This window comes from Adiantum capillus-veneris, chromosome 20 (assembly GCF_014529385.1).
Source record: "Adiantum capillus-veneris isolate H3 chromosome 20, ASM1452938v2, whole genome shotgun sequence".
NCBI lineage: Eukaryota > Viridiplantae > Streptophyta > Polypodiopsida > Polypodiales > Pteridaceae > Adiantum > Adiantum capillus-veneris.
Window position 1 is genome coordinate 128022749 of NC_140950.1, and position 23913 is coordinate 128046661.

Genomic DNA, 23913 nt, shown 5'->3' on the forward strand with positions numbered 1-23913 from the left:
GGACTAACACCAACAAGACTGACCCCCAAAAAAACTTAAATTGCTCATATCTTTGCCGTTTGAGCTCTGATTAGCAATCCAAAACGCCAAGCGCTCCATATGATGAGAACCTCAAACATATGCAATCATACCGTCCCTAACCCTTCTTCTACAAATGCCCAATCCGGATTTGCAAACTCTCCCAGCTTCAAACTGCCATAACTTCCAATTGACTAGCCGTAAAGACAAGCATGGAGAGCATGTGAAACACTAAAAATTTTGTTTTTAAAATCATATTTAGGCAAAATCATTGCAACTCCGCTTGCAGGAAGAAACTCCATTTCTAGGCAACAAAATCACATTTAGTTTACACTCCATCATCTTGATGTCATAGCATCTTTTGGCATAAATCATAAGTTTGGCAAAACCTCAAAATGCATCGAGATTCACATCTTTCACCCCATGCCCGCAAAGCGACACGATATTCACCCCCTCTAAACATGCACATCCTCCGGTATGTGCCAACCATTATTCCAAGATGCAATCAAAAACTATAATTGCATATCTACTACCCCATTGTGAGCATGCTTTGAAAATTTTTGCAACATATGCCATTATTAGAATATACCCTCCTGTAGGATTATTGGGAAAACACAAGAATTTCCTAGCAATAGAACATAAGCATAAATTTACTTGTAAACCATCATGAACCCCACTTGGATCATATGATATATAAGTCAATCGCCCCAAACCATGCACATATCCATCTCCACCCATCAAATGGAATATCAATCAATTGTTGTGGACCATGCATAAAACCATCTCCTCGTCGATCAAAAGCTAGCAGAAAATACCCTTCATCATATGATAACATCAAATCCAATAAAACAGCATGCATCATTAGATAATGTCATATTCCCTATGGAGCTGGCTCATCTAATTATTGATCATCTATCACAGGTAGGAGCATTGGCAAGACATCTTCACCCCCTGCAGTATTGATATTCTGATCATGCATATCTGGATACATCAAGTCTCTGGAAAAATTCTCTTCATCGGACTCTCGAGATGGATCAAAAAACATTCCCCTAGTTTGTATATGCCCAAAACCATATAGAGCATCATCCAACAATTGCATAAGGTCATCATCAACCACATCTAAATAAATGTGCTTATGCATGAAACCAAATTGCATCTAGTGAGTTGATCATGTCTTTGGCAAGTCAAAAAAGTCTTTACATACTCATGAGCATCCCTAAAAACTGATGGCAACCACAAAGTAGCCTGAAAAGTTTTCTTTGTAGTAATATCCCCCGAAAAAGATCCCCTGCAGCATCACCTACATGTGATTTAGCCAATATTACTTTTTGTTCAAAAATTTTAACACACCTTCTCAAAATCTAGTCCATCTCCTCTTTTGGAGAACACCCATAATTGCTGTAAATATCATTTTTTGTCAAATGTGTGAGTGGTAAACATACATGTGCCAAGGCCACTCCACTTGACCAACAAACCTCATCAGTTGTTTCACTATCTTTGGTGGTGAAGCCTTTAGGATTTCTTCCACTTTTCTTTGGTCAATTGCTATTGCCTACTGACTAATGATATGTCCCAATAAAATGCCCCTTTTCATAGAAGAGGCACATTTTGAAGGGTTCAATGACAATTGGATTCTCTGTGTCTCTCAAAGAACAATCTCAAATGCTTCAAGTGATCCTTCTTCTTTCATTAAACACTGAAGTCATCCAAAAATACCTTCATGAAGGTTGTCAGGTAAGGACCAAACACCTTCATGACCCACATCTAAAAAGTAGGTGGTGCACTCTTCAATCCAAAATTCATCATTGTGAAGGCATACACACTCCATTCAATTATGAAAGTTGTTTTTTCCCTATCCGTCAGGGCCATTTTGGTATGATTATATCGACTCAATCCATCTAGAATACTATACATCAGATTCTCCTCACTAGCTATTGTATCCAACATTGTGTCATAGTATGGTAAAGGAAATGCATCAGTAATTGTTGTAGCATTCAGTTTCCTATGACCTACACATGCCTTGATTTTCCCATTGTTCTTTGGGGACAAACACAAATTCTGATAGCCAAGTTACTTCATCCACTAGGTAAATAGTATTAATTACAATTTGTCAATCTCTTCTATCACTTGTTTGGCATAATTGAAATTAATCTTGTATCGCTGCTGCTTCACTGGTACTTCATCTTTTTTCAAATTAATGGTATGTTGGCATACAACTAGATATGCTCCTTTCATATCAATACATGACCAACAAAACACATCCTTGAATTCTAATAATAAAAATGTCAATGCCTTTTTAAACTCAGTATCTAATTCCATAGATACTTTCAGTGATCATATTCACCTTCTAAATTCATACCTTCCAGTTCATCTGATACCATCATCTTCATCTTCTAAATTCATACCTTTCAGTTCATCTTCTGTCACTCTATAACCCTTCGACATTTGCTCTTAAAACATATTTTCTGCATGCCTAATGGACTCAAATGCTTCTTGCTCCTCTTTCAATCTCTACTCCTTGTCTATTTTTATTGCTTTCTTCCTATTTCCCTTAAGGTTCAATTCAGGGGATTTTTTATGATTTTCTATTGTTTTTGCAATCTTTTGCACATCTACCTCAAAGATTGGGACCATTGTTTCATTTCTCTGAAGCAATCCTTCCTTTTCATCCTACTTAATAGATTCTACCATATTAATCCCTTTTGAATACAAAGGTTTCAATCCAAGTGGGATACTCTTCTATGAAACCATGTGCATCCTTACCTTCTTCTTCCTTTGTTTGATCATAATTTTATTTACTCTACATAATTTTTTCACCACCATGGTCTACCCAAAATCATTGGGTAAGAACATGTTGACTCTTCTAGCCTCAAAACCAATCATACTAGAGTGATTATTTGATTTCTAAGAATTCCCAAAGGTTGCACTCTCCTTTGATCATTGATTTTAACTTGAAAGGGTGTTGGATCCCATTTCATGAGATTCCACTTCTTATAGACTAATTCACGAAGAATGTTAACTCCTGAACCTCCATCCACCAGCACGTTTGAAAGGTAGACTTGCCTAATCAAATATTGATTACAAGTACTTTGTAGTCCACATCCATTGGAGCTGCATCTCCAAAATCAATCTGAGCCAAATAAATTGTACTACTTCCACCTTCTACTTTCTTTCTCTATCTTTTATTTGTCTTGTTAGTTTTTTGCCTTTTTTTAACCAAATATGAAGGACTAACTTCAATAGTAGTTGACCCATTTTTATTGAAATGGGTGCTTCCAACAAAGCTTCAAAGAGATCATATGATATTCCTTCATTAGCTAACTCTTCAAAACTATTTGTTTTCACTAAGGAATCCCCAATTTTTGAAGGTCTCTTACCTAGATTATCCCACATTGCACGCATTGTCCTTGTTGGCCATGGACCGCAGAGTCTTAAGTGTGCTAGTTTAATTGAATTTACTTCAATCAATACTTCCATTCTAATATGATCTTGGTCTTCCCAATTGATGGGTCCTTCAAGAATATTCCTTTCCTCTTCTTATTTTTCCTTTAGTTTCCACTTTGACCTAGTAATGGCTAGGCTATCCACCTCTAGAAGTTTCTCCAAAACCTCCTTAATCTTAAGGCATGCAAGAAAATCACATAAAAAGCAATGTAAGGTGTCATCTTCTCCTTTTGGTCAATTCTATTCGGCCCATTTCAGGCTGTTGTTTCTAACTATTCTCTTTTTGCTTGACTTTTTTGTTGCTCAACGCTATGGGAGATCTTCTCCTCCAAGAGTAATACATTCACTTGAGCACATACCTTCATTATCCCATCATTAGAGGAACTAGCTCCTTCATTTGCAGGTGTATAGTTCACAATTGGGATGTCCCTATCTTCTTGTGCTTGCACCATAGTTCACATGCAAGTCCCTATCTATGTCCCAAAGATCCACACTAGGTGCAAGGTTATAATGGATTGTTTTGCTCCTAGTATCTTTTCACATTCTAACCAATTTTCTTACTGAAACATCCTTCATGTTCTTGTATTCTGAAATCTAATCCTAAAGGGTTGTGGTGCCACCACATTTGGCCCTAATTCCATCTTGCCAAGAATTTGTGCTAGTCTTCTTTCCCTAAAATTAGGATTATAATAGAAATTATCATAATCATGCCCAAGTCTTGTACAAACCTGGCAAAATGGTGTTTTAGAAGGATTTTCAAAAGATGAAGGTTGAATGTCATTAAGCTTTCCCAAAATCAATTTATTGATGATGGAGGCATCTTTAGAATTTGATTTATCATTTTTCTTCTTTTCTTCACTCTTCTACTTCTTTGGCTTGACATCTTTCTTCCTTTTTGACCTCTGTTTCTTATTTGCACTCCATGTATTTGCTCCATCTTCATCAGTGTCTTATAACTCTTCATATGAATCAGTTCTTGAGCCTTTATCTTCATCCTCATCTGACTCTTCCTCTTGTGAAATTAAATCTAGACTAGATTTCTTCTTTTTAGTTTTCTTCTGCTCCCTTGTCCATACCTCCTTTCAACCCTCATTCCTACATCCACAAAATTATCAAAATCATGTTGTTGAGAAAGGGGTGCATGCTGTGCAACTGTATTCTTGATATGCTTCCTCAATTTCCTTAAAAAATAATCTCCTTTTTGCTCCATGGATGATCTATGATTTGCTTGTAGTCTGTTCATCAAGTTCTTGACCTGTTGTGCATAGTCTTATACCAATAAATCCTTTTGCTTGACAATGATATTCTTGATCTTCTTCAAGACATCCTCATGGGTCTTTTATACCCTGAATCTAAAAAAATTAGTTTTCAAATTATCATAGTCTAGAAAACTATTAATATTGTAAAGCTCCTTCTTAATTGTATCGTTGTATAGCACATCATACCCAGTTGCAAAACTCCTAGTCTTAAACTATCCCACATGGATCTCAACATATTGGGATTCTTTCCCACTCAATTTTGCTACCTCTACTTTAGGTTTGAGTGGTAGTTGAGCCATTAGTGGTTATTGAGGGGGTGGTTGAAATCCCAATGGGTTAAATGTCAATGTAGGTAGTGGGGGTAATTGGCATGGAGGTGGATGAAAATTTGATTGTCTCCTTGCTCTCAAAAATTGATGGACTTCCTAAACTCTAACCAATTGGTGGATAACCCTTTCAAGAGCTTGTGGGGTTGTTCCCTGATCTTTTGTATTGGGTGAAGAATTCTCCCCTACTTCTTGTGCCTTGTCCCTCCTTATGTGATTGGATCCTATGACTTTGTCCCCTCAATAATTGATGGAAAACTTTTAATAATTGATAATTCAAGGATAACATGCACTAAATACCCACTTGATCTCTGAATGTGGGCTTCAAGCCAAGCATCCCATCTTCTCTTCAAAAATCAGGTGCCATAGGTGGAAATTGGTGGTTGGTCCCATGAACCACTCATGCATTTTTTCTCTTCTTCTTTTGTGAGATATCAAATATTCAATAACCTCCTTTCCATGATAAAAAGGCAAGTACTCAAGAGCATTGAAGGTCCTAACGGGCACATAGTTGACCATGGTACTGATGTATTCCTTAGAGTTATATTTAGTCTCAGATAATCAAGGGAGTGATTCAAATAGGTCTTCAAAAAATAATTTGTAGCATTCCTTGCTTTCTTCTTCCTTATATGTCCAATTACAAAATTCCCTCAGGAACTCATTAGGCTCAATAGTCATTAGTCCCAATCAATCCCATTGCCCAGTTGTCCCTATTGAATGTGCTTCACAATCAACGGGATTACCAAGTGTTTTTGGGGCTTATGGTAATTAGCCAAAAATATAAACAAACATATCTTATAGCCATTTCATAAACAAAACTTGGAAATAGACTACTTTAAGTATGTACACAAAGTTGAGGAGATTAACACTTAATAGCTTGTAGATTAAAAACTTTAAACATAGGAACACAAAGAATAATCATGGCACAAAGTCACAGTCCTCTTCTTCTTATTCATTCAGTGCTCAAAACATTACATCCATTCCAGATAAAGCCTGTTTCCTAATCTAAAGAGGTTTTCAACCTTTTACCATTACAAAATATTATTGACTATTGCTCGTAAGAGCTATAAACACCTGATTCTTTAGTGAAAATTTGGTCTCTCAAAGGGGCCCTATAAGGAGGTTTGACTTTGCCTCTCTTGTCCAAAGTGGGAAACATGGTGAAGTACATAAACGCTTTGTCAAAACCCTACCAACCAACAAACATATCATTGGAAAGATCTTAGAAAGTAGGTTCTCCTTATAGGGCCCGTTTGAGATTCCAAAATTTCCCTAATGGAAAATAAGAAAATACTACTTTGGAATTAACACTTTATAACCTATTTTGGAGTGGTTGATAATAGATTTACTGGCCATACAAAATACATTCAAGAATTACCCAAAAGTTTCTATGGACTGCACATCATTTGATAAAAGAGAATTGATGTCATCAATAAAGTGTTGTCGTACAAGGTATTTATCTACACTTGGAATTTTGATTCCTTTTATGTGACCTTTCTCAATTTCATCGTGTACAAGCCACATAAAGCATTTGAATAGATGGTATAAAATAAAGGAGATATAGGGTATCCTTGCCTAACATATCTTCTCAAACAAAAAGCCCGAGTATGATCACCATTAATTGGAATCCTTGCAAATGCATTGCCAAATAAAACTTATAAGATAAACTCAATGAACATCCTCCCAAAAAAATGTCAAAAAAATACAATAGTGCAATTGAATGGGCTGCTACGAGAAATTGATATCCAACTTTCATTCTTTGAGTTATGGATCTTAGAGACAAGGTCACTGTGCTTTTCTAAAATGGCCAAAGTTGCACCACCTCTCCCATGTGTATGGTTAGTATAGTACCATTTATATCCAAATACTAGTCTTTGAAGATTTAAAACTAGGTTACACTTTTGTGACTTTAACCTCTTGCAAGCATATAAAGTGTAACGGAAATGGCCTATGAACTTTGAGAATAGCGAAATTAAGAGAATTAGAGTGAGCATTTTGTGAGATTACTTTGAGAACATGGAGGGTGAACTTAATTGATAGTAGCAACATAAACATAGTATTTAATTAACTTGGCATGAACAATACTTTTGCAAGAGAGAGAGAGAGAGAGAGTATTAGAGAACATGACAATATTTGAGGGCAGAATTTACTTGGAGCCTGTCCCCCCTCCAAAAGGCGTTTGTATTATAGATTCTCTCATCAAGAGAGGCTTGTTACAATATAATCTTTGTGTTCCTTGTGACCTTGGTGATGCTATGAAGATGGAAATATTCATGCATCACGAGATTAACATAAACTTTGCAAAAAGTTTTAATTATCCCAGTCCCAAGGTCTCAAACACCTTCGAAGGTGGAGAGAGCTAGCACGGAATGAAGTTAGGGAAGAGGAAGAAGAATCATCCATAGGAGAAAGAAATAGTTCCTCACTTATCATAACTCTTTTTGCTTAGTATAGTATAATAGCATAGTAATGAAGATGAAGAAGATGGCAAACTTAAGCATTGAAGCATGCTCTTGATTGGATTTGTATTCCATAGCCAAGAGTGTCGGTGTAGGCTCTCCACTTCTTAGCAAGCTTGGAGAAGGAGATGGAGCTCTTGCATTTTTCACTCCACACAATGAGAGAATGTGGTGTATGGGAGAGTATACCCCCCCTCTCATACTTGGTTCACCTCTTTCTCTCTCTCTCTCTCTCTCTCTCTCTCTCTCTCTCTCTCGTATTGTTTTATTATTTCAGTTGGACATGTGTCCTCTTTTCCTCTTTGAGAGAAAGAGCTTAATTATTTATTTTTATGTATCTGAATTCTCATTGGACCCCTTTCAAACCTATCCAATAGCATTCAAACACATCATGAGGGCCACATGTGGAGGATAATTTGAACATGTGTTTTTTATGCTTATTAAGTCATTTGGCTGAATTGAATACTTCAAGGACTTAGTCAATCAATTATGGAACCGTTGATGTCTCAAGTGGGGTGAGCCAACTACTTGAGGTTCCAAAGAACAATTACCTCACTTTTCACATGTGACCAAAGAACAATTACCTCACTTTTCACATGTGACCACCACATGGTATGGTTAAATTCTTTGATCTTACAAATTACCCCCTCCCATGTGGGGTACCTAAGACTCAAGGAGTTGAAGTTAGGCTGGGTTTAACTTCAAAAAATTTAATCTCCACCACAATTTTACCATGGACAATGAGATTTAAGCTACATTGATTTGTGAGCCTTGCGACCATACTGTGAGACTGACAAGGCTCGAAAAAGATTTCCTTCAATCTACACTTTTGAGGGCAAACTAAGCAAGGATCAAAACGGTATGCCTATTTGAAAGGATCTAAACAAAATATGGCACAAGATGTGATTGAAGTCTCTATGGTTATTAGTCATGCTTCCTTAATGTCTTTCTAGTCATGCTTCCTTAATGTCTTTCTGTAATCTATACTTTATATAATGTAGCTTAAAATTTTCTAGGAAGGAGAAGGCATTCACATGTCACACTCTAGTTCATTTCAAAGAAAGCTTGAAATACAAAAGCCAAGGGTAAGTGGTAAGTAGTAATAACTACGATGGTAGAAAATGAAAAGATATACTTTTGAGTTCTGTGTTTTGTTAGAAAGACAAAAAGATTAGTACTTCATCTATATTTATAATATTTATAGTCCGTGGCAAGGCCATGGAGTTTCACTTCATCAAGCGTTTGGAAAAAGTCAATTTCACTAACATACAAAAAATTATTTAGAGTCGATTCAAAGAGAAAATTTTCCAAAATAATCGGTATTTTTTATAATGCACCTCTATTTTCTTAAATTTTTCAAGCGAATTTTTTTCTTCTCCCCATCTCTTCAACCAATTGTTTTGAGTTTTCACCTCGCTCAAGACTACGAATCTAAGATACCCTTTTTTCAAACATCGACTCCAACCTTCAAAATTAAAGGGTGATTACTTATGTTTTTGTAAAGGGTTTCTCTACTTTGCATTTTGAAGGCCATTTTGATCAAGGGTGGAGGTGATGGATCATGACATGCATGCATTGTAGACCATGCGACTGACACGCAAATTTGTAAATCAGCCCGCACTTACAATGTAATGCATTGGAGTACCATGAACTTCAATAAAAGCATGCGGGCGTGGTGGTTAGAGTCCATACCTTGAATGGACCAAGTTGTGGGTTTGACGTGCAAGGTGTGAGACAATCTTGATTGGCTTGAATTTACTTTTTCTCACTAAATTTACTCAACAATTCGAATCTCATGATCCGAATGACCCCCACCATCCATCCCATTTGAATGTGCCCGTGCTAGATAGTGCAAAGGATAAAGAACTCCATTTTTTTTCCTATACAAATGCACACCTAGCCTTGAAATTTTTACTTAAGCTTCGGAAAATGTAGAACTTTCAAAGATTCCACGCATTGTATAATGTTGAGTTAAAATCTCGCACTTGGCACCTCCATGTATAATTGTCCTTCTAGCTCAAAGAATGTGCACATTGCACATTGTAGCTTTGTGCAAAGGAACATAGTTGAATGGTCTCGGAGTTAAATTGGTGTGTGTGTGTGTGTGTGTGTGTGTGTGTGTGAGAGAGAGAGAGAGAGAGAGACAGAGAGGTCTCAAATAGGACCTACCAAAACATAAATTTTTACTTGAGAAAATCTTAAAATACAAAATTGCACAGTCAAAATCTTTTGAATTTTAAGTTGAAATTTAAAGAATTGAGGATATTTACACTAAAACTTACAAAATTTTATTGATTTTCTTCAAGGCAAGCTTGAAATCTAGCAAAAAGTTTACTATTTTAGTGATAAAATACACTAAACATTGGCTTATTGCAAACATTGGGAATCTCAAATAGCCCCAAAATGGAAGAGCATAATAGATATAAAAAAGTTGAATACCTAGTATATCCACGATCCCTCTCTCACCACCTCAAGGACATGATATGCAAAGAAAGGATGGGCACACCTATTGAAAATCTACTACAACCTTCCATGGGGAGCTGTTATGTGTGTGGGTGTGTGTGTGTGTGTGAGAGAGAGAGAGAGAGAGAGAGAAAGAGAGAAATGAGCCCTAGAGGCATCCATGTGTGATTTAAAGTGTGTCTCTACTTTTCCTATTGAAGGCCATAAAGAAATTCTAGCCCTCAAATTTGATGGGTGACTCCACTTTGATATTTCACCTTAAAGAGCTTAACGCAATCTTAGCGCTCCATGCTTCTATGAATCATGCAATATATATATATATATATATATATATATATATATATATAGAGAGAGAGAGAGAGAGAGAGAGAGAGAGAGAGAGAGAGAGAGAGAGGTTTTAACGCCAAAGGAACACATCAAGAGACTTCAAATCTCTTGAACTTGAGATATGGTACTCAAGAGGGAATTGTGATAACCAATCTTTTCATATGCTTATTCACTAAGAGAGATTCCAAACATCTAGCTAACAAGTCTAGAACTCAAAACTGTGTGTGTGTGTGTGTGTGTGTGTGTGTGTGAACATGCATCTCTCTGTGTGTGTTAGAGAGAGAGAGCGAGAAAGACAAATAGGGACAAAGACATAGAGAGAGAGGGAAGGAAGGTGTCATAAGAATAATCCAAATAGATAAAAAAGATCTACTCAATGAGTCTTGATCTCAACTTTCGAGGTCTAGATTAGAGAGAGAGAGAGAGAGAGAGAGAGAGGGAGAGGATTTTCTTCTTTGTGGAGTGAGTATAGGGATTACAATCCACTCTCCTCACTTGCGCGTTCACACACACACACATGCACACAAATAATTGCTTCTCCCTATGAGCCTACAATTGTCCATAGGGAGATAAAGATTGATGGAGGCAGATAGAAAGGGTAACGAACAACTTGAATGCTTATGTGTGTGTGTGTGTGTGTATAGAACACACACACACACACACTCACACACACACACACACACACACACACACACACCTACAAACATGTGTATGTGTGTGACCCAATGGCCATGCTTTCTTAACCGCAGCAACACGCGAGTCACAGACTAGTTGTTCATTGTTGTAGTTATTAAATGGAACATGCACCACATGCTCTATTTATATTATTTTTCTAGTTTGTTATAAAATTATTTTACAAGTTTGATAGTACAATGGCATAATGAAATTTCATGACACCTAAAACCTAGTTATGAGAGATTTTTGCAACCACTCACTTGAAATAGGTGCCCCGTTTTGTTGATATGTTTAACTTATACGACAACTTTAAGAAACACAATTCTATCTTTGTGAAGAATATTGATTATACTTATAGTGCTAGGGTTTAATGGAAGTTTATGAACTTAAAAAGGCGTATATCGGGGAATTTGAAAAATTAACAAGTATTTTGGGGATTTTTGGCTAAATTTGTGGAATATATACTATGGTATTTTTGGATTTTTTTGAGCTTTAAAGGGTATTTTGGGAATTTCCACAAATTTCTTAGGCCTTTTTGTAAATTTTATTTCCTAAAACCTTCTCTTTGCAAATGCTTGAGAGAAAATGGATTTTAAGGAGAAATCGTTTAAAAATAGCAAAAATTATCTCAAGCATCATTGTTAGCAATGTTTTTTTCTTGAGCATCGTTGTTGGCTATGGAGCTTTGGTGGGGAGTCCGATATAAGTGTGCCACTATAAAAGTTTCAAAAAGATTATCGTGCTTGGTAGTGAAAGAGTCCAAAATGGGGTGGCCACAGAGGAGAGAGAGGGGTGGGAAGGAGTGTTTTCATAAGTTAAAAATTACTGCCACGTATTTTTCCACTCTCTCCACTACTATTATTACCATGTACACTATTGCTATGATTATCTCCGTCACTATTGCCCCCCACAAATATACAAATTTGGATACTTCTTTCTAATTTTTAAAAAAATAAAGAACATGATATTTTTTCATCAATAATGAGCAAAAAAATGGTATTGAACCATGCAAGAATGGTTATTCGAATAGATTAGTTTGCATAAGGCATCTAGCCACTGTGTCACCAACGTGGCCTAGGAAGTTGGACAATCATTTGTGGCCCGATGTAGAAAACTATGCATAAAAAAAAAGAGGCTCGCACTCTTCTCCGAATCTTCCACACCACAAGAATTTCGCTCGAGCATCTACATCCTTACATTCATCGTATATTCTGAAAGGCTTTACACAATGGTGGCGCCAAACCCAATTGTTGTGAAGACATGTTGAGAAAGGAGCACAATAAATAAATTCTTGTTCAATTAAAGCACTTTAGCGCAACGAGAGCACTCGTGAATTGTGCACAACACAAGACGCACTCGTCATGAACTGTGCACAACACAAGACATTGACTCCACTTGTATCCATTACTCTTCAAGCAACCACAAACAAAAATGTGTGAATCTGGATGTGTATGTGTGTGTGCATGAGAGAGAGAGAGAGAGAAAGAGAGATTATAACCATCATTATCTACCTCTAGCATTATCGTGCAGCGCTTTGGGCTAGAAATATTCAAATTTGAAATTCTTTCAATTTTACTAAAAAAACATTAAAAAGATTTTGATATTTCTCATAAAAATTGGACAAAAAATGATAGATATTTGATTATTATATTGATCGTACACATTTTATTAACATAAATTAGCATGCTTGATCGAGAGAGAGAGAGAGAGAGAGAGGGAGGGAGGGGTAAGAGACGAAAAGGAAAGGGTGACATGGCAAAAAAAATTCATAGAACAGAATATACAAAATGGTAGATATTAATCATTTAAATTTTATCGCACAAATTTGATTAACATGAATAAGCATGCTTGATAAAATTAGAGAGAGAAAGAAAGAGAGTGAGAGACAACGAGGAAGGGGCAACACGACAAAAACTTCTCATAGAATAAAATATACAAAATGTTTATGAATCATCTTGAAAATATCTCTACAAGTGGCATCATCTAAATCTAAGTCCATGGCTCCTAGATCAACAAAGAGATAAATGGAATTTTCATTTATAGATGTGTTGGCTTCATCATCTTCCATCTCATCACCATCATCATGGAAATCATTCTCTTCGCTAAAATTGGCATTGGGAATTGTTTCATCAATCTATCTCACCTCGATCTTCTCCTTATGCAAAGAAAAATTTGGGAGAGTGTTAAAGATGTTTTAGTGGCAAAAATGGCTCTTCTTTGAGGTGTTATAGGAACTATGTGCCAAAGTTTTGATTGATGGATTGAAGGGATATACATGACCTATAGAACAAAAGGTCAAAGTGAGAGAGTCACATTGTTATTATGATACAAACAAATAAAGGTAAATTTAGTAAGCACTCAGCTACTCACAATTGCGTGGAAGAACTAGGTTGTCATACGTCCCTGTGTGATGCACACTAGAGTCTACCATGTAGATTCCATTCTCATTCCATCTAGATACATTTTCAAACCACTTGTACTCAAATATGAAGGTATAAAAGGTTCTAAAATCAACCTTTAGTATCCTTTCATTAGTACCACAATACCTAGCCTCATCATTATTTGTGTCAAAGTAGGTATAGTATGTGAGTTCACCCGGAAGGGTTTCTTTTATACCAAAGAGTTACATAATCACATGTACAAGAGGTGTTTAAAAATAGAAAATTGACAAAAAGTCACAAGATTATGAAGGAAGAAGGGTGCTTTAATTCACGGTGAAGTGTGTGTGTGTAGAGGGGTTCTTTAAATACCTCTTCAACGTAGGTGCTATATGTATTTTGAAAGGTGGACCCCCCGTGATCTCCAAGATGTGGATTTGACTAACAAGAACAGATCTACGAAATGCATCCTTAATGGAATCGTGGTTTGTTTGCTTGCTTTGCTTGTGGTTTGCTTGCTTGCGATCCGTGTGTGATTAGTGTAAGTGAGAGAGGAAAAGAGAGGGAGGAAAAAATTGTTTTGTAAATTAATGTTTAACAATTGCTTAATTCATATAGATTAATTTTTCATTGAGTGAAAAATTACTCAAAAAATGTATACATTAAGTTTGAAAATAACAAAATGAGTAGAAAAAATAGACCAAAAGTGTAAACATTATAATACATAAACATTTAAAAATAAATAAAAAAGAGAGTTTAAAGAAAGATTGGAAAAAAAGTGGGATTTTTTAGTTGATTAGAGGGAGAAAAAGAGAGAGAGTGAAAAAAGTGTATTTAATTAGAAGTATATATATACAACCTTGTATATCACGTGTCCATGTGTGAGTGTGTAAATATGTATGCATGTATATACATATCTATGTGAATGCGTGTATATATGAATGTATGTAGGCTATGCTTGTGAGTCTCATCGACAGTCCACGGGTGGTCAATCAACGTCTTCTAGTAGTGTATGACGACGTTCGTCTCAGGGTAGCAAGCATCGTGATAGGCAGAGCAATAGGGGCTCCTATAGTAGGGCCAATTTTAATGGTGGTGGGGGGACGGGATCACCTATTTTGCAGTGTCTCATGCCAACTGTGGAGGATGATGACATTGATGCATTTGTGCCAAATACATTCGGGCACTACTTTATGGCCAAGTAGTGGTAGCTTAGTGGCACAAATTTTCAATCGTTTTGAGACTGAGCTCCCTCATGTGCACACCCTAACAATCCCCCACCACTCTCTCTCTATCCTCCCAAAAGTCTTGCAGTGAAGCTTGCTTTGTAAAACTGCTTCTCTCTCTCTCTCTCTCTCTCTCTCTCTCTCTCTCTCTCTCTCTCCCAACGCCCCGTTGACTGACACATGTAAAGGGCAAGAAGCTTTCCATTGTACTATAGTACATCGGCATGTTCAAATGGGATCAATGGTTTGGATCATTTGGCCCGTCGGATGTATTTTTGCAAACTTGGGTTGTCTGATAAAATCAAGATGAAAAAGTAAATTCGAGCCAACAAGTAAATTCAGTCCCATACAGGTTGACTTCCATCTCCAATTGAGAACCTCCCCCATGCAAGGAATGTTCTCTAACCACCATGCTCGCATGCATGGCAATTCAATGCAGTACATTGTAAGTGTGGGTTGATTTGTAAATTCGAAACCGATCATACGGCTTACAATGCACCCACATCACAATTTTCACCCTTCGCCCTTGATCCCATTTGACCATGCTCGTGTCTTATAGTGATTTACAAGTAGCTTTATAGTGATCACTTTGTTTATAGTTGGAAATACATCCCTTCACATAAGAGCCTCATATGAGCCTTTGGTTTCAGATGCCAATCTGATCCTTCACGTGGTTTCCAACTGTGATTGGGTTTCCAAACTTTTGGACCGACGATAATATTTTCAAAGGAAGCATTGAAAAACTTCGTTTGGTTCTATACGGCTCCTTTCATTGCAAGCCTTTGCTCTTCAAGCTTCTCAGATTATGAAACTCTTTGGCATTTTAGTGTATTTTTGGAGGGTAGCGAGTAATTTTCACCATCAGAGCAAAAAAAAACCCTGCCTAATTACTTTGGGCGTTTTATTGTTCTAGAATCTAGAATGCCAGGTGAAGCTACACCTTATAAATGAGCCACAACAAATCTCATTCTATCTTGTCTCTATGGAGCCCAATCTCCCATTAGTCGACGTTACACTCCGCACCTTAGCAGAGCTGCACTATTCTCAATGGCTTCTTCTCATTGCCATCTCTGTCACCTCTCTTGTACTGCTCGGAAAGTCTCTCAGTTGTAGGCGGGCAGCTCCAGCAGAATGGCCGCCCGGACCTCCCGCCTTGCCCATCATCGGTCACCTGCACCTTCTCGATCCGCTTCCCCACTAGTCTCTCGGCAAGCTCGCCCAAACCTATGGGCCCTTGATGGGCCTCCGCCTAGGGGGCGTTCCTGTCATTGTGGCATCCTCGCCTCAAATGGCCAAAGAGATCTTGCAGACACACGATGTCACCTTGGCCTATCACCCTCGCACTGCTGCAGCCGTGCATGTGTGCTTCGACAGCACCGATGTGGCGTATGCACCGCTTGGTCCCTATTGGAAGTTTCTGCGGCAAGTGTATGCGACCGAGCTTTTCAGCCCCAAGAAGATGGAATCCTTCAGGCATGTGATGGAGGGGGAGGCGCGGGGGCTCGTGAGGGCGATCTTGCGTTGTAGCAGGGAGCGAAGCGGCCTGGTAGAGGTGCGGAGGAGCCTGGTGACGGCGTCGAATAACATAAACTGCAGGATGGCGATGGGGAAGAATCTTGAGGATGTGTGTGTAGGCGAAGGGAATGAGGCGGGCAGCTTGCATAGCCTTATAGAGGATATCCTTCGTTTGTTGTGCGTTTTCTATCTGGGTGACTACGTTCCTTGGCTTGCTTGGCTGGACCCCCACGGCTACCTAAAGCGCATGACGGCCAACGCAAGGCGGACGCAAACTTTGCTTCAGGGCGTGATAGACGAGAGACGTCAACAGCATGATAATGATATTGCCAATGGTGAGGAAATTAAGGAGCCTCGTGACTTGCTGGATGTTCTATTGGCTACCTCTCGCACCAACGTAAATAGCAAGGACGTTCCCATGACTGAAAAACACATCATGGCTGCAACCCTGGTACATTCTAGACTCTCCACATACTTGAGGAAGGTGGTACATTCTAGACTCTCCACATACTTGCTTCCTCAGCCTACTAAGATTTTATGAAGATTTATTTTTCTTAAAGCAGTGTTGGATTGATGATTAGCTATTGTCATAATTTTCAAAGGGATTCACACCCATTTAGAACAGCTCAATACATGTTTGTGCTTTTTCAAACAAAGATTTTACAAAGTTAAAATTCGGATTTGTTTAGTGTTTGTTTTGAAATGAATTAAGAGATTTTTATAGCCGATGAGCCTCTTCAAATGTGATGTGAATGAATAGCAATGCTCTAAAATTTTATCCTTTATTCATGTTTGACTTAATAGTTAGCATTAGCTTGTGCTTGTTGTTTGAGCTTTCTCAATTGATAAATACTAGTTTCTAATTTATTCTCTGCTAATTTTCTCATCGTTTTGTTTTCCGTTAGGATGTGTTTACTGGAGGCTCTGACACATCGGCTACGATAGTAGAATGGGCACTGGCTGACCTTATAAACCACCCAAAGGAAATGGAAAAACTTAACAAGCAGTTGGAAAATATGGTTGGAAAGGAAAGACTTGTTGAAGAGAATGACATTCCAAATCTAACATATCTTCAATATGTGATCAAAGAGAGTATGCGCTTGCATCCGATTGTACCCTTTCTAGTTCCATGAGAGGCTAAACAAGAATGTACCATTGGAGAATTCAAGATTATCCCCGGTACTTGGATATATGTCAATACTTGGGCCATAGGTAGGGATTCTTCTGCATGGGAAGAACCTCTTGAATTTCTCCCAGAGAGGTTTGCAAAGAAGAATATTGATTTAAGGGGCCAACATTTTGATTTCTTGCCTTTTGGAATGGGACGTAGAAGATGCCCTGGGTGGGATTTGGGCATCTGTAATGTTCATCTCATGCTTGCAACATTGGTTCAAGGTTTCACATGGCATTGTGCAAGCGACACAAGTGAAGCCATCCTCGATATGTCCGAGAATTTTGGATTGGTTGTTTACATGGCCAAACACTTTCAAGCTGTTGCCACTCCTAGATTGGCTCTACATCTTTATTGAATAACTACATGCATAGAAGATGATTGCTAAGATACTCCTTATTATGAATTAGCATTCATGTAGCGACACCTATAAAGTTTTTATTACACGATAAGTTTTATGGTTGACACCTTTTTTTTGGACAAATTTTCTTTGTTAGGATCTTGATTCATAATAGACTTGAACTAATCTTTGGACTTTGTATTGTATTTTGATGACTATGATGACTATTGTATTGTTAGTAAGACACACCCTACATGAGAGGAGGTGTAGGGTGACCTATTTGTGTTTTAGTTGATCCACATTGCCACTCTTGAGTATCGTGATATATCCAAATGCTATAAATCTGACCACTAACTTGTTGTTGCGGTATATAACTGGTGGTAACTCCTTATTAGTTGTTCTTTGAAGATTGGATGCACGTGATCTAGTGCATAGATTCTGACTCAGCATTATTTTTGAGTTTTAAGGTTGAATTTATTTTTTGAATATCTTTCTTCACTAATCTCAACCTAATTTTGTTATGTTTCATCACTCGACTTGCATTAACTCAGATTATGGCTTTTTTCTACTCTAAGCTAGAAAATTTCTATGATTAAGTTTGTTGATTTTCTTTGAGTCCAAATGATTTTGGACATGTCTTTGTACCTTGCACAAGTGACTCTGGGGTGATTGAGCTAGGTGAAGTCAAAATAGTAGCAAAAATGTTCCACAAAAAATGTCTTTACGTCACCCTATCAACAAAAAGACAATCAATAGAATGAAATAATCAGAGAATAAACACCAAATGATCTAAGTAGATATACTCTTGCTCTCTATTTAAAGTAAAAAGAAAATATTGCAAGCCAAGTCTCTATGAAAAGGTTATGTCCATTTTAGGGAGAAGTTTTTTTGTGGAAATTAAAACTAAATCAGAGTATTTGATTCTGTTCTTTTTCAAATTGGGTGCAATGAGTATTCAAAAGGTTTGAATAAGCTGCTTGGGATGTAGAAAATCCAAAAATATCATGATGTCCCATGTTGCAACTTAATAGTACAACACAATCCATTAAGCCATCGTGATACCTTCCTCTATAAGTGGACATATATCCACCATCTTGGTGCTAGACCATATGTTTTCTGTTCCATGGAAACTAATTTAGCATTTCTAGACCATATGTTTTTTGTTCCTTGAAAACTCTCCATGGCTCTACGACGCTTGAAGACGCACGGGAACTCTGAGTGCATCAACCGGACCACGGCTGAGAACTAAAGAAAAGACAGTTTTTTCCTTTTTTTTGGTAATTTGACACTTTATCTATTTACAGAGACCTCAGAGATATGTACATCTCCCACAGAACTCATACATCTACTAAAAACTTTGCTTGTAATACTATAATTTGTGCCTAATTGTAACTGTGTAACACTGATAATGCAACAGTTCTGACAGTAGCGAGCAGATACAGGTAGGCCAAATCTACAGAACGCAATTAGATAGCAGGCTATCTCCACTTATTGTCTGCACGCAGGATACAGATTCGTGCACAGAACCAGTTCGCTGCCAGGGTTACAATGGTGCATCTTTGTTACTCGTGCTGCCGCTGACTGCAACACGCACACACACACATACTGTCACACCCACACACATGTGAACACACACATGCCCCCACAGGCTGAGCAGAGTGGCGTGCGAGCAGGCTTTTGCGCAAGGCACACACACACGCACACACACACACACACTCACACACACATGTTGCTGACGCAAGCGCAGTGGACTGGAGGAGTGCGCAGAAAGGCTCGCGACAGAGTGTAGAAATTTGCCCGCGCATACACGATCTCCTCTGGGTGCAGACTAGACTCCACACACCACACACACACACACACACACACACACACACACGCATGGAGAGGTAGGCAAGTCTTATGTGAGAGCTTCTCAAATGTTACACAAGGAGCTTAGGATGCATTTCTATATAGCAAAAAAAATATAATTACTAGGCAAATTACTAGATTGAATACACATATCTAGTAAGAGTGCAAGCATGTAATAATGAGAATACTCCTATATGGTTGGAACCATAATATTATAGCTACATGGGTGTTTTAAGTAACCATATAGCAAGAATTTCTTACTAGTTTGTCTCGGACTCCTAGATGGCTATAGCCATAATATTATAGCTATATGGGAGTTTTAACTAACCATGTAGTAAGAAATTCTTCTTTCTCCTACATGGTTGTGGCCACAAAATGCTATCTATGTAGTTGTATTATAATAATTCACATGAATAATCAATTTAACAGATCATATAAGGTGGCAGAATTGTGCAAGCTCACGTAGCTGTACCACTTGGGCTATTACAAAAGCTATCACAAAGTATAATCCAAGCTTCTCTCGAAAAGACCAACTTCGTGATCTGGTGACAAAGATCAGAGCGTGGCTGAATATAATGCTGACTTGCAACTGTACGGCAAAAGTAAGATGCCTGTCGTCACCACCAATCGGTCTCACATGAAAGTGATCCTGAAACAGAAGGAAAGCATCAAAACCAGAATCAACTTACTCACTCAAATTGACAAGCTGAGAGGAATCTATCACTTATTGTAAAGAAGCTTGTCTCTTTGATAAGCTAGAAAAAAATGAAAGTCTGTACAACTAGATATGCCCCCAGGGCAATACCAGTCATGAAAATTTCTCGCAACTTCCAGCTATCAAGTAGTGGAGAGGGTTTCACTCGATCCTTGGCGATGGTCAAGATAGTACCTATTCACTCGAGTGCAGGGCCAAACAATTATTACAAAAGGACTCTTTAAGAGAACCCTGATCCCTTCACAAGCGACAACATCAAACTCTCACCGTCATTTAAAACTGCAATGATAAGAACCATCAAAGGTGAAAAATCATATTTCCAGATCAAGGCCAGAAGCAGAAAGCCAAGCTGAACTAAAAGTCACATAGAAAATGTTTAAGCACTGTTTATGGACACAGATGTCTTGATAAAGATTTGCATGTTAAATGCATATTGAGTTGATGAAACCATACCACTATGCGGATAGTAATGGAGACATCATAAATCTGAAATCCAAGTAAAAAATTAATGCAATTGGTTAGAAAATAATGTACAAACATTCATGAGGACTAACTCTTAAAATGGCTTACTGTATAATTTTTCATTCTTTGAAATATTGCACGGCTTGTGAGAACCGCATTGATGATGACACTCAACCCTGGCTTTGTCAGAACAATGTCTGATGCACTCCTTGCCGCATTTGTTGCATCTGCAACAGCAATCCCTATATCTGCCTTCTTCAATGCAGGAGCATCGTTATCACCGTCACCAGTCATTCCACAGATATGTTTCTTCTCTTGCAGTCTTTTGACAATCTCATACTTGTGTTCTGTTGATTGATGTTGGACATATTTAGGTCAAGTGGCAAAATCAAGAAAACTAAAATGTAATAACCATTCACAACCAAATAAATTGTGTCACTTACAAGGAAAAACTGCAGCAAACCCATCAGCTCTTTCAATGAGCTCATCTATGGGTACAGACGCAATGGCTTCCTACTTGTTTTGTCCCAATAATGAAGAGTATGGGTACATGTTCGTCGTGCCCATGCCTAATCTTCTACCAGTCTCCTTTGCAATTGCCAGTTGGTCACCTGATAACCAGAACATGATTTTTCCAAGTCTTGACAAATGGGAAGCTTGGTCTCATGAACATATGCAATGTTAGCATAGACCTCTTTGCGAAAAAGCATCTGCTTTCTAGAAAAGCAACCCGCTTTCTCAGAAATCATTTGTTTTTCCTCAAAGTTTCCTCTGAACCCAACTTCATTCAAGTGCTTGCTCATTCTTGTGCTCAATTCTAACACAGTTCCAAATGTCCTCCTGACTATGGAACATTCCCTTTGCAGATGCCCCCGTCACTCGCGCACAAGTGCTGTAGGTTGTGTTCTACAGGTGGAATCAAGGGTAGGTGCACTCAGGACAGTAGTAGTGCAGCGCAGTTAGGGTTAGCACAACCAGTGCGTGTAGCAAAAGCAGCAATATATCGCAAAAGGAGCCTCCATAGAGAGCTCGCAAGGTTTAAAAACCCTAAACATAGGTTTGTATGTCAACGCCTTGTGGTCATCAAACCCTAAACGCACAGCAGACACTTGCTCAAAACCCTAAATCGCGCGTCAGATCTCTCTCTCTCTCTCTCTCTCTCTCTCTCTCTCTCTCTCTCTCTCTCTCTCTCTCTCTCTCTCTCTCTCTCTCTCTCTCTCTCTCTCTCTCAGGGCGAGCAGAAATCTGAGGGCGAGGGCGAGCAGGAATCCGAGGCGATGGCGAGCTGGCTGAGGCGAGGGCGAGCAAGAATCTGAGACGAGGGCGAGCAGGCTGAGGCAAGGGCGAGCTGTTGCATTGCCAACCTGCTGGATGAGGGACGAGGGGCGAGCTCTCTCTCTGTTGGAGGAGGGTCTTGGGCGAGGGCGAGCTGCTGATCTTGGACGAGAGACGAGCTTGACTGGGCAAGGGGAGAGCTGTTGGTCGAAAGGCGAGGGGCGAGCTGCTGGACCTGGTCAAGGGTGAGCTGCTAAGCCTGGGTAAGCTGCTGGTCCTGTGTCAAGAGGGCGAGCTCCTGGGTCGAGGGCGAGGAGCCTACCAAGGGTGAGGACGAGTTGCCTGCCAAGGGCAAGGGCGAGGGTCCTGACCTCTGAAGGACGAGGGCGATCTGCCTGCCGGTGGTGGTTGTAAACTACAATATTCCTCCTTGGGAGGCAACAAAAAAGGGAAACATTTTACTATCACTTCTCATTCCAGGAAAGCACAAGGTAAAAAACATGGATGTGTATCTGTAGCCTCTTATTAATGAGCTTCAAGAACTATGGAGAGGCATAGATGTCATTGACATTTCACGGCCACCACGAGAACGCAAAGTCGTCATCAAGTGCATCCTCATGTGGACCATGCATGATTACCCAGGATTTGGAGAGGTATCTGGTAAGTATGCACATGTTAATTGTACTCTTTGCTTTTGGTTTATCATCTCATGTGTAACGTTTGTTTACCTCTGGGCAGGATTGACAACATCTGGACATAGTGCGTGTCCCACTTGTGGCCCTTCCCTTGTGACAGAGAGACCTCCTCTTCTTGGGAAGGTGATCTATCCCAACAATCATCGCTTCCTACCTCCTTCACATCGTAGATATGCTCCCCCTATCAATGGAGTGCAGCCGTTCCATTGGAACATGGCTGATTGGGTGAAGCATTGGGAGGAGCATCATGGTACCTCACCGCCTCCCAATGGGTTTCCAAAGGGTATGTCGAGGTACTCAATCTTCTTGTCGCTCCCCTATTGGGCTTCATTGAAAATTCAGCACTTATTGGACCCTATACATATATTCAAAAATGTTGGGAAAGCTATATGAGATCACATAATTGGCAAGAAGGATTCATTGGGTACTAGGGAAGATTTAAGAGCCATCAGACGTCTCACCCCTTTAGCCACGCCCCGCATGGGGGAGCGGGGAAAGATGATTCTCCCAAAAGCACCGTGGATAATGTCAAAGGCAAAACAAGAGCGGACAAAGCAAGTTATTGCATCCATCAGAACTCCAACGGGATATATGCGGTCAGTCAAAAGTGCTTTCACAAAAACCAAAAAGGGTGGCTCCACTCAATTGTATGGATTGAAATCCCATGATTGGCATAAAATCCTTCAGGTAAGAGTAGAACAATTTGTGGTGTCTATGTGTCCTTATATATAGGTTGACATTCACTTAGATGTTTTATTGTTTGTAGTTTGTACTTCCCATAACTATTAGTGGTTATGGGGACACTAAGGTGAAGGCTGCAATATTCAAAGTGGGTGAGATTGTGAGGTAATCGGTTTTTTTCAAGTACTATATCATGTTGTGCATGCATGAACAATGGAATTTTTCTTCATCTACTATATTATTTGTGCCCTGTAGATTTGTGAGCTCCAAGGAGATAGAAGTAGAAGCCATACCAGTAGCCCATCAGCTAGCAGTAGAGGCAGTGTGTGCTAATTAGGATGCATTCCCACGTACAATCCTTGTTAGCCAAATACACCTATTGCTTCACCTTGTTGAGGATATTTCCATTTGTGGGGTGGTTCACTCTAGATGGATGTTCTTCTTGGAGAGATTCTTGAAGACTTTAAAGGATTTTGCTAGATTGAGGTCACAACTAGAGGTATGCAAAATCAATACAATATAGATAGAATTTATACGCTATGGAGTTACTAATAAAAATATGTGGTTTTAATGTTTTCAAGTGAGCATGGCAGAAGGTTGGGTGGTGCAAGAGGCATTTGTGTATGTCTCACAGTA

The 23913-nt window shown here is 38.8% G+C and overlaps 2 pseudogenes; one reads left to right on the top strand and one right to left on the bottom strand.

Annotated features, from left to right (window-relative positions):
* The first annotated feature begins 15557 nt into the window (after positions 1 to 15557).
* On the top strand, positions 15558 to 17619 carry LOC147433216 (flavonoid 3'-monooxygenase-like; annotated as a pseudogene).
* A 2260-nt stretch (positions 17620 to 19879) lies between these two features.
* Positions 19880 to 21253, bottom strand: LOC147433217 (plasma membrane ATPase 2-like; annotated as a pseudogene).
* Between the last annotated feature and the right edge of the window lie 2660 nt (positions 21254 to 23913).